Source organism: Adiantum capillus-veneris, chromosome 26, assembly GCF_014529385.1.
Source record: "Adiantum capillus-veneris isolate H3 chromosome 26, ASM1452938v2, whole genome shotgun sequence".
NCBI classification, from domain to species: domain Eukaryota; kingdom Viridiplantae; phylum Streptophyta; class Polypodiopsida; order Polypodiales; family Pteridaceae; genus Adiantum; species Adiantum capillus-veneris.
The window spans coordinates 18,540,365-18,550,165 of record NC_140956.1 but is presented as its reverse complement, the minus strand read 5'-3'; positions in this window follow the sequence as shown (position 1 = coordinate 18,550,165).

Genomic DNA, 9,801 nt, shown 5'->3' with positions numbered 1-9,801 from the left:
ATTTTTATGACATTACCTCTCTCTTGAAATCATAGTCGTCCTCGACTATGAGGTAGAGATATTAAAGTCTCACCCATTAGTCCATTGGTCTTAGCGGGTAGAGGATCCATTTTTACCCTATGACATCATTCCAGAGTGGATGACTAATCCACTTGGTGCTTGAGAGACATTGTCTGCCGCAAGCATGTCTGCTCTTTTTAGTCCATATCATACTTCCAAAGTAGAGTGACAAGTTCTACTTGGTGTTTGGGAGACGTAGTCACCACAAACATGATCCTAAGTATTCATACTTTAAAATTTGTGCACAAAACATAAAAAGAGAGTCCTATAAGACAAAAACATTGATCATTTAAAATGCATTTCTTTTACATTTGCTTACTCTTTTGTGTCATTGTAAGCATCATTAACAAGGTTCATATTATCCTTAAGCCATGTTCTTTGCATGCATTTAGCATCTTTGAAAGGATAATTAAATAAGATACTGTCAGTAATCTTACCATTTCTTAATACCTTGTCTTCTTGTGGAAGGATGAACTTGGGTTGGAGCTCCTCTGCTTCATCCTCGATCTGTGGCAGGTCTTCATTTGTGTGTAATTTGTCTTAGATGAGCCTTGGGAAAGTTTAGTAAGACCCAACTTTAAAAAAAAAAAAAAAGGATAAGGCTTTTTTGTGCGTAACGGCAGGAGCCTCTTTTGCCTAGCTAATAAATGGATATAGCCTGTTTAATCTTGTAAAAAGATTCGTTTTGATCTCGGTTATACTCCTTTGCAATGAAGATCTTCCCAGGTATCTTAAGCTACAAGGGACTTTTGGATCTTTCGTCTTTAGCCTCGAAAGGTAGTTTCTCCTTAGAAGTATGTTCACGTTATTAGAGACATAATGTTGTTAAGATAAGTACTTCTCTCATTTTGAGCATTGATCTACTTCAAATCACAGGCTTTTAGTAGATCAAGGATCATTAGTTTTGTAACTTTGCTTTTGGCCATCCGTTGGAATAGTAGGCCGACACAAGAGGATTACTCTAATTCTGATAGAGACTAAAATTAGTGGTCATAGTAGGATTTCTATTCGACACAATTGGATGTTGGCAAGCCATGGTCCTTTTTTTCATACTTCATCTTTTGGTGTACCATACATTTTGAAACATTCTCTTGTATGTTATTGTTTCTTGGTAAGCCAATACAAGTATGGTTTTACTCCTAGCAGAGTAAATTCGAATTTCTCTTTGCCCCGCATATGGAAGGAGCATGGGAAGTAAGGAAGATATAGCCTATTGAGGTATGGAAGATAACCATCCTTTTACGTGAGTGGTTCTTTTTCTTCCATTTGTAAGGCTATTATCATATCCCTAAAGCCTGGGTTAGAAGCATATTTAACTATCATAAAACATAGCTCATTGTAAGTTGCTATTGATATCCTATCTACCCTTGGCCATTGGGAAAGTGCATCGGCTACATGATTGTGCTTGCCAGCAATGTGAGCAAAGTAGAATTTAAATTGCAAAAAGAAATTTTCCTACCTCATTTGATTATCCGAGAGCTTGGTTTGCATCATGAATGGAGTCCGCAAGAAGTACTTCCATGTGTGTAGAGCATTTAAAACAGCTCATAGGTCCTTTTGTATATGACCAACATTCGCTAATTGGAGTTGAGTCTTTGAATCTCGTATGCTATGGTATTCCCTTCTTGAAGCAAAGTTTTGCTCAAAGGCAATCGTCCAGGCATTACATTGGACCTCAAAATAGCTTTGAGAGATCCCATAAGTTGAGAAATAAGTTTCTCTTTAAACTTTTTAGAAATATTTTTCTCTCTTTGCGGTCCATGTATACTTAACCTTCTTTTTTGTTAAGTCATGTATTGGACCTGCTATAAGCATGGATTTTTCTTATGAAGCATCTCTAGTATGCACTCATACCTTTAGAGATTTGCAACTCATGTAGATTCCTTGGATTAGGCCATCTTTTATTACCTCTACTTTTTGTGGATCCATAGAAATACCACCTTTAGAGATAATGTGACCTAATTATTGAATCTCTCTCGAAACTTACAAGTCCATGTTATTGCCTTTTCAAACTCCTCTTGTGGATCTTGTAAAGCTCAATAAGGAGGCTTATTAGGTAGTGAGCTTCATGGTAAAAGCTCCATTGTATGGCCATTGTCCCCTCATTGTAGAGATAGCTCACGGGGATATCATCAATAAAAACATTTTGGAATCCATTTAGGAATTTAGACAATTCTAATTCCTCTTGATTCTCGTTTTTTTTTAAATTTAATAATATTGTTATTGGTTGAAACATTAAATTCATTTACACACTTTCTAACAGAAATCATGTATATGAAAATATAAATTTTCATTAACTTGTGAAAGCATGCATATTTACAAGGAATAGGATACTACTAGACTCATAAACATGTATGTACATATCTCCTAGCATAGGAAAAACAAAAGCCTTTTTCTATAAGCATCCTCTTTTGGAGTTTCCAACATAGAAACTCAAGGTGGCTTGTTGCGTGCATTTCTTTGGGGACAAGCACGATAGACATGCCCTTGTTGTCCACACTTGTAGCATTTGTTATCCTTACGATAACACTCTAGCTCTATTGCAGAGAGTTTATTCTTACCTTTATAGACTCCTTTCTCCTTAGCTAATTACATCATGGTTGCTAATTCTCCTTGAGTTTGATTTTACCATTGTGGTGAGACCTGGTAAAAGACATGTCATGGCGGATCGTTTGTCTCGCATACCCAATGGTGAAGCCCCTACTGGAGTCGATGATGAATTACCCGATACTTCTCTATTTCTAGTCGAAACCATACCTGAATGGAGTGAGAAGATTGTGAAATTTCCGAAATTAATGGTTTTCCACCCAAAGAGCTTCGTAAGGACATAGCTCGAAAACTGTTAAAAGAATGTGAACCTTAATCTCTCATTGCAGGAACTCTCTACAGGCTAGGGAAGGACAATATTCTGAGACGTTGTGCCCGCGAGAATGAGTATTTGTACATACTGCAAGAAGCCCACATGGGTATAGCCGGAGGACATTTCTCGGGGGGACTAACAGCTAGGAAGGTGTTGCAATCAGGCTATTGGTGGCCAACCTTATTTAAGGATGCATCACTTTTTGCAAAAGGATGTGATGAATGCCAACGTTACAAGATCACTCAACGAAAGGATAGGATGCCCTTACATCCTGTTAAAGTGACTCAACCATCTGAAAAATGGGGTTTGGACTTTGTAGGCCCAATTAGTCCGGCAGCTCGTAGCACTCAATCTCGATATATTATCGTTGCCACTGACTATGTAACAAAGTGGGCGAAAGCCAGGGCGACACGAAAGGCTGATGCGAGGTCAACTGCCAAGTTTCTCTTTGAGAACATTATTACAAGATTTGGTTGTCCCTTTGAGATTGTGAGTGACAATGGTACTCATTTTATAAATGGAGTAATCAAAGAACTCGTGACTACTAAATTCATGATAGATCACCATAAGCCCACACCTTATTATCCGCAAGCAAATGGCCAAACTGAGAGCACCAATAAAACCTTAATCTCTATCTTGACCAAAACGGTGGAAGCTCATTGCACAGATTGGGATTTAAAGTTAACTTTAGCTTTATGGGCTTATCGTACTGCGTACAATTTGCCATTAATTGCACACCGTTTAAGATGGTGTATGGCCAAGAAGCGGTTATGCCATGGGAGTTTGTCATTCCTAGTCTTCGAGTAGCTTCTCAAGAAGGTTGGGATGGTAACCCTTTAGTTGAGCGATTATATATCCTTGAAAGGCTAGATGAAGAGAGGAAATTAGCTGTGCAAAATGCACTTGTGGAGAAAGATAGGAGGAAAAAATGGTTTGACCATCATCTAAAGAACAAAGATATCAATATTGGTGATAAAGTCCTTATGTATGGAGTGCGTAACGAAAATAAAAAGTTGAAAAATGCGGGAAAAGGACCATATAGAGTATGTGAGATCACCCCACAAGGAACCATTCGTGTGGAGACTCTTGATGGAGTTGAAACCATTGGATTCCTCAATGGGAGAAAATTTAAAAGATACTATGATCCTTTAAGCCAAGAGGAGCTACGTGCCATCCATACGAAAAAGACAGCTAAGGCTCAAACAGAATTGAAAAAGATACAAGCTCAAGCTGAGGCGAAAGAGCGGCAACAACGCATAAGACGCCAGCGAGAGGCTAACCTTGGAGTTACACATGCATTCCACGTTGAAACAGAGGATGATTGGTTGGACTCTGACACGCCTCTACGATACCCTATTGAGTTAAATAGTGCCTATGGAAAAGTGCTATATAACGCCTTATTGGACACGGGTGCTAAATATAATCTGCTATCATATGGGGTGAGGTTCAGTTAGGGAAGCCACCTCTATTTGAGAGTATTATCCAAGTCAAGGGTGTCAACAAGAAAAAAACTACGGTTTTTGAAATCTGGCACACTTCTGTCAGTTATGACAATGGGGTTATAGCTCAAGACTTTTTGGTCATGCCTACTGGAACTATGGAGGGTAATATAAACCTAGGACGCACGTGGATGATAGCCACCAAATGCACTATTGATTGGGGAACTGGGGGTGTCACAACGCAAAAACCAACTCTTATCCCTACCACTCAAGCCATAGTCCCTGAGATATTGCCTAAGGAAATAAAACCCAAGACATTGCATGTCCACGAGGTTGAACCATACGTCCCCATAGCCCAACTCTCTAGAGCTTCAACTGATGTAGTTGAAATAAAGCTTGAGACACACAAGAACCATCCTAATATAACAAAGAAAACATACAAGTGGGTCCCTAAAGCTTCTTTAGTGACCATGGCTGATGCTAAAAAATGAAAGCCTTGTAAGAAACGTCCCACTCACTCCAAGAAATGTAAAGAAACATTGCGTTGGATTCCTAGACGACTATTGGAAGCCCAAGGATACTATGAAGGAAATGATCAAATATGGGTGCCCAAACGTAAATTGTACTCTTTCCTGTCACCTGGCCCATGTAAACCCAATCTTGTGGCTCCAAAACAAATTGAAAATCATGGAAAGGAAAAAATCATGGAATGTTACACACCCGCTCTAGAGCTAGTTTGGGTTGTAAAGAATGAGGATGCAAGAGAGCTACACAAGACAAGCACAAAGCACAAAGCACACAGAGATGGAAAGCTTCTTCTTCTTCTTTACAGAAAAGAGAGTACAAAATGACTAAGTGCTAAAGCTGAAAAGTAGCACATATGTACATGCGGTCACTAAGTGTGAACTCGCTAGAAGCGTACAAGGCTGGCACTATAAGTGTAGTCCAACTGTAGAATCACTGGCAGAGATCCTCCGTGTCGGTCACCTAACGCGCCAGTGAGTAAATGCCGTAAGCGGCCAAGACCCGTAGTGGATGCCAGCTCAAGGTGTAGAGCTCGACATCTCAACACTCCCCCTCGAGCTCTGCATGTCGCATAGTCCAAGCATAGTCCGGAAACGTCGAAGCTTCTCAGCTCCGAGGGCCTTGGTAAAGATATCCGCTATCTGCTCCTCTGTGCTGACGTAGACCAAGTCGATGTCGCCCGCCAACACTCGCTCTCGAACGTAGTGGTAATGGACCTCTATGTGTTTGGTCCTGGCATGGAACACTGGGTTCCTAGCCAACTGCATGCTGCTGAGGTTGTCACAATGGATGAAAATCTGCTGGTCCACCTGCACTCCCAAGTCCTCAAGTAATGTGCGTAGCCAAGCTACCTCGCACGCCGCAACTGCTGCACCTCTGTACTCGGCCTCTGTGCTCGATAAAGCAACCGTAGGCTGCTTTTTGCTGCTCCAAGTAACAGCAACACTCCCAAAAGAGAACATGAAGCCACTCGTAGATCTCCTATCAACAATGCTACCTGCCCAATCTGCATCTGTATACCCATACAATGCTAATGGTGCATCTGCTGCATAGAACAATGCGTAGTCAAGAGTACCTTGCACATACCTAAGTGTGCGTCGTACTCCATCCAAATGTGGCTTCCTCGGAAGTTGCATGAACTGACTCTCCAAGCCTACTGTGTAGCTCAAGTCTGGCCTCGTGATAGTCAAGTAGATTAGACTACCCACAATCTTCCTGTACATGTTGACATCCTCAACAACATCACCCTTCTCTGCACTCAGCTTTGCATTCACATCCAAGGGAATAGAAATTGGCTTACAATCAGCCATACCATACTTTGACAACATGTCCAAAGCATACTGTCTCTGTGATAGCCATACACCCTCTGGAGTCCTGATCACTTCAATGCCAAGAAAGTAGCGCAACTCACCTAAATCTTTCATTTCAAACTCCTGTTTGAGAAGACCCTTCACATGGTCAATCTCCATAGCATTGTCACCAACAATAATAAGGTCATCTACATATATGGTAATGACCACAATCCCCACATCACTCTCACGTACATAGAGTGAATGATCAGCATGAGCTCTCCTAAAACCAATACTGACAAGATACTTGGCAATCCTGTCATACCATGCTCTAGAGCCCTGCTTCAAACCATACAAAGCTTTGAGAAGTCTGCATACATAATCTGGGTAACCTGGATCGACATAACCAGGTGGCTGATCCATATACACTTCCTCTTGCAACTCACCATTCAAGAAGGCATTCTTTACATCCATTTGATGCATAATCCATCCTCTAAATGCAGCCACTGCTATGACAGCTCTCACTGTCGTCATCTTTGCCACTGGAGCAAAGGTCTCCTCATAGTCTATGCCATACGTCTGTGCATAACCCTTTGCGACCAGCCTTGCCTTGTGACGCTCAATGTTACCATCAGCCTTATGCTTGGTTTTATACACCCATTTGCAGCCAATAGCTTTCTTGCCACTTGGCAATGGCACCAACTCCCATGTGTCATTTGCTTCCAATGCAGCCATCTCTTCATTCATTGCATCATCCCAATGCACATTTCCAACTGCATCCTCAAAACACGTGGGCTCCACATCCTGTATCACCTTAGCCATGTAGGCTTGGTGATGCGCTAGATACCCATCATAAGTCAATTTCTAAACTGGATTTCTGACTCTATTAGATCTGCGCGGTCCTGGGTCACTCGTTTGCCCTCTAGCATCTTCTTGTACTTTCCTTACAGCCGGAATTCCAAATTCCTCATCAAGACTTTGTTCAGAACCATCTGAATCCATGTCTACATGTGAAAAACCTGATGATGCATCAACCATAAAGGGAGGTTCATCAACCTTTTCCTTTCCTTTTCGTGATACATTCCCTGTACCTGTTGGTGGAGTAACCTGCGTACGTAGTCTAACATTCCATGGTTTCTCAACAGAGCCACGAGAAGAGGACTCTTGTGGTCCACTCAAAACCTGTGACTGTGGCCTCACATTTTGTACAACCACATCATCTTTTACATCAGCCCCAATAGTGCCATGTGCATTGCTGTACCAGCTGCTCATCTCATCAAAGACTACATCTCTGCTCACTCGTAATTCTCGTGTAGTAGGATTGTAGCACCTGTACCCCTTTTGTTCAAGGGAATATCCCACAAGAATACATTTCTCTGCTTTAGGATCCAATTTCCTACGCAACTCATCTGGTACATGCACGTAAGCTATGCAGCCAAACACTTTCAAGTGTGCCAAATCAGGCTTTGTACCTATAAACTTTTCCTCAGGTGTTACATCATGCACCGCAGCTGTAGGTGTCCTGTTCATAATGTACACAGCTGTATTTACAGCTTCAGCCCAGAAATGATGAAGCATGTTCTTCTCATTCATCAATGCACGTGCAACCTCTGCAATGTGCCTGTTTTTCCTTTTTGCGACCCCATTCTGCTGTGGAGTATATCTGCATGTAAACTGCCTGTGTATACCATGCATTTGCAGAAAATCTGAAAAATCATTGGAGAAGTACTCTCCCCCTCCATCTGACCTCAATGTCTTGATTTGCATATCTCTCTCCTTCTCAATCATGACTTTGAAGTCTTGAAAGTGACCAAACACTTCACTTTTGTTACGCATGAAGTAGACCCATACTTTCCTTGTATGGTCATCAATGAAAGAGACATAATACCTGAAACCATGTATACTTGCAGTATCGGTTGGACCCCAAACATCTGTGTGCACCACCTCAAGTGGCTTTTTACATACATTACGCTCATGTGGAAATGAGCCCTTTGACTGTTTTCCAAACTGGCATGCTGCACACACTTTATGCATACCATCCACCTTGAATTTGGGCAAACCTTTTACAATCTGTTTTGATTGCATGCTGCGCAATCTCTGCTCATTGACATGGCCAATGCGTTTGTGCCAAATGTCAACATCAGCCACAACACCTGTGCCCTGTGCAAATAATGCAGCTTTTACTTCAGGCATGTCTACATTTAGCGTAAACATTCTGCCCACACATTTGCCCTCTGTGATCAGCTTACAGCCATTCTGGAAATCTTCTACATAACAGCCATTTGGATTGAAGCGAACCTGCAAACCCTGCTCAACCATTTGTCCAACAGAAACAAGATTCTTTGTAATGTTTGGGACATGAAGTACATCTGCTAAGTACTTTGATTTCCCACTCTTCGTATTTAGAGGTATGTCCCCTACATGAGCAATGGGGTGAGCTGTGTCATCTCCTGTCTGCACATAGCCTGACACATCTGGTTTGCGCATATCTCTAAACCACTCTCCACGAGACGTCATGTGATTAGAGGACCTGAATCCACATACCAAACATCATCTTGGGTGGAATTCTCTGCAGTCATTGTATTCATTACATGCTGCATAACAAACATGCGCTCGTTTTTGCTGTCATCTGCATCTCTGCTAGTAGATGCATAGTTGCCCTGTTCTCTCTTTCTACTTGCTTTTCCCTTTGGACAGTCACGTGACATGTGACCTCTTTCACCACAAGTCCAACATTCTCTACTATCTGGAGTATGTTGCTGCCTGCTTGATCCTGCACCATGACCTCTTTGACTCCCCCTGCCTTGAGACTGGTTTCCCCTGCCACCTGTATTGTTTTGATTTGATTGACCTTCCAGAAATTGGCCCCTGCAACCCCTTGGGCCTCGACCACGACCTCTACCTCTACCTCTGTTGGAGTTAGAATAGAAGGCCTGTTCAGAATTATTTCTGCCATGAGAAGAAGATGTGTCAAGGTTCTTCTCCTCAAGAATAAGCATAGAAATCAAATCTTGGAACACGGGGATGTCGTCTCTTGTATTCATGGAAGACCTAAAATGTACATACTCATCTCCTAGACCATCCAAGCATGCACGGACAATGTCATCATCTTCCACTGAGACTTTAATAGATCCAAGAGCCTCAATGATAATCTTGATCTTCAAAGCATAATCATTGATGGAGAGGTTGTTCCTCTTAACCTGATTTAGCTTCGACTTTAGTTGAAGCTTCCTGGCCTTGGTGTTCACCTCGAACACTCTGCCTAAGTTTTTCCATGCAATGGCGGGGGTTTCAGCATCCTGTAGATAGCCCATCATGCCATCTGTGATGCTCATAGAAAGCCAATACATCACTTTGCTCTGGCCTTGTTGCCAGTCCCTCAAAGCTTTCCTTTGTTCTGCTGTAGCATTTGCCTCGGGAATCTCTGGTTCCTTTTCATTGTCTCCTTCTACATAGTCCCAATAACTTTTTCCTTTTAGGAAATTTGTTATTCTGAACTTCCATGCAGGGTAGTTATTTTTCTCAAGCTTCTCAGTAACAATCTGACTGAAACCGTCAGACATCTTGAAACACTAAGACAAAATAGCTGCAATCTGCAAAAACCTGCAAATCTGCTGAACCTGCTATC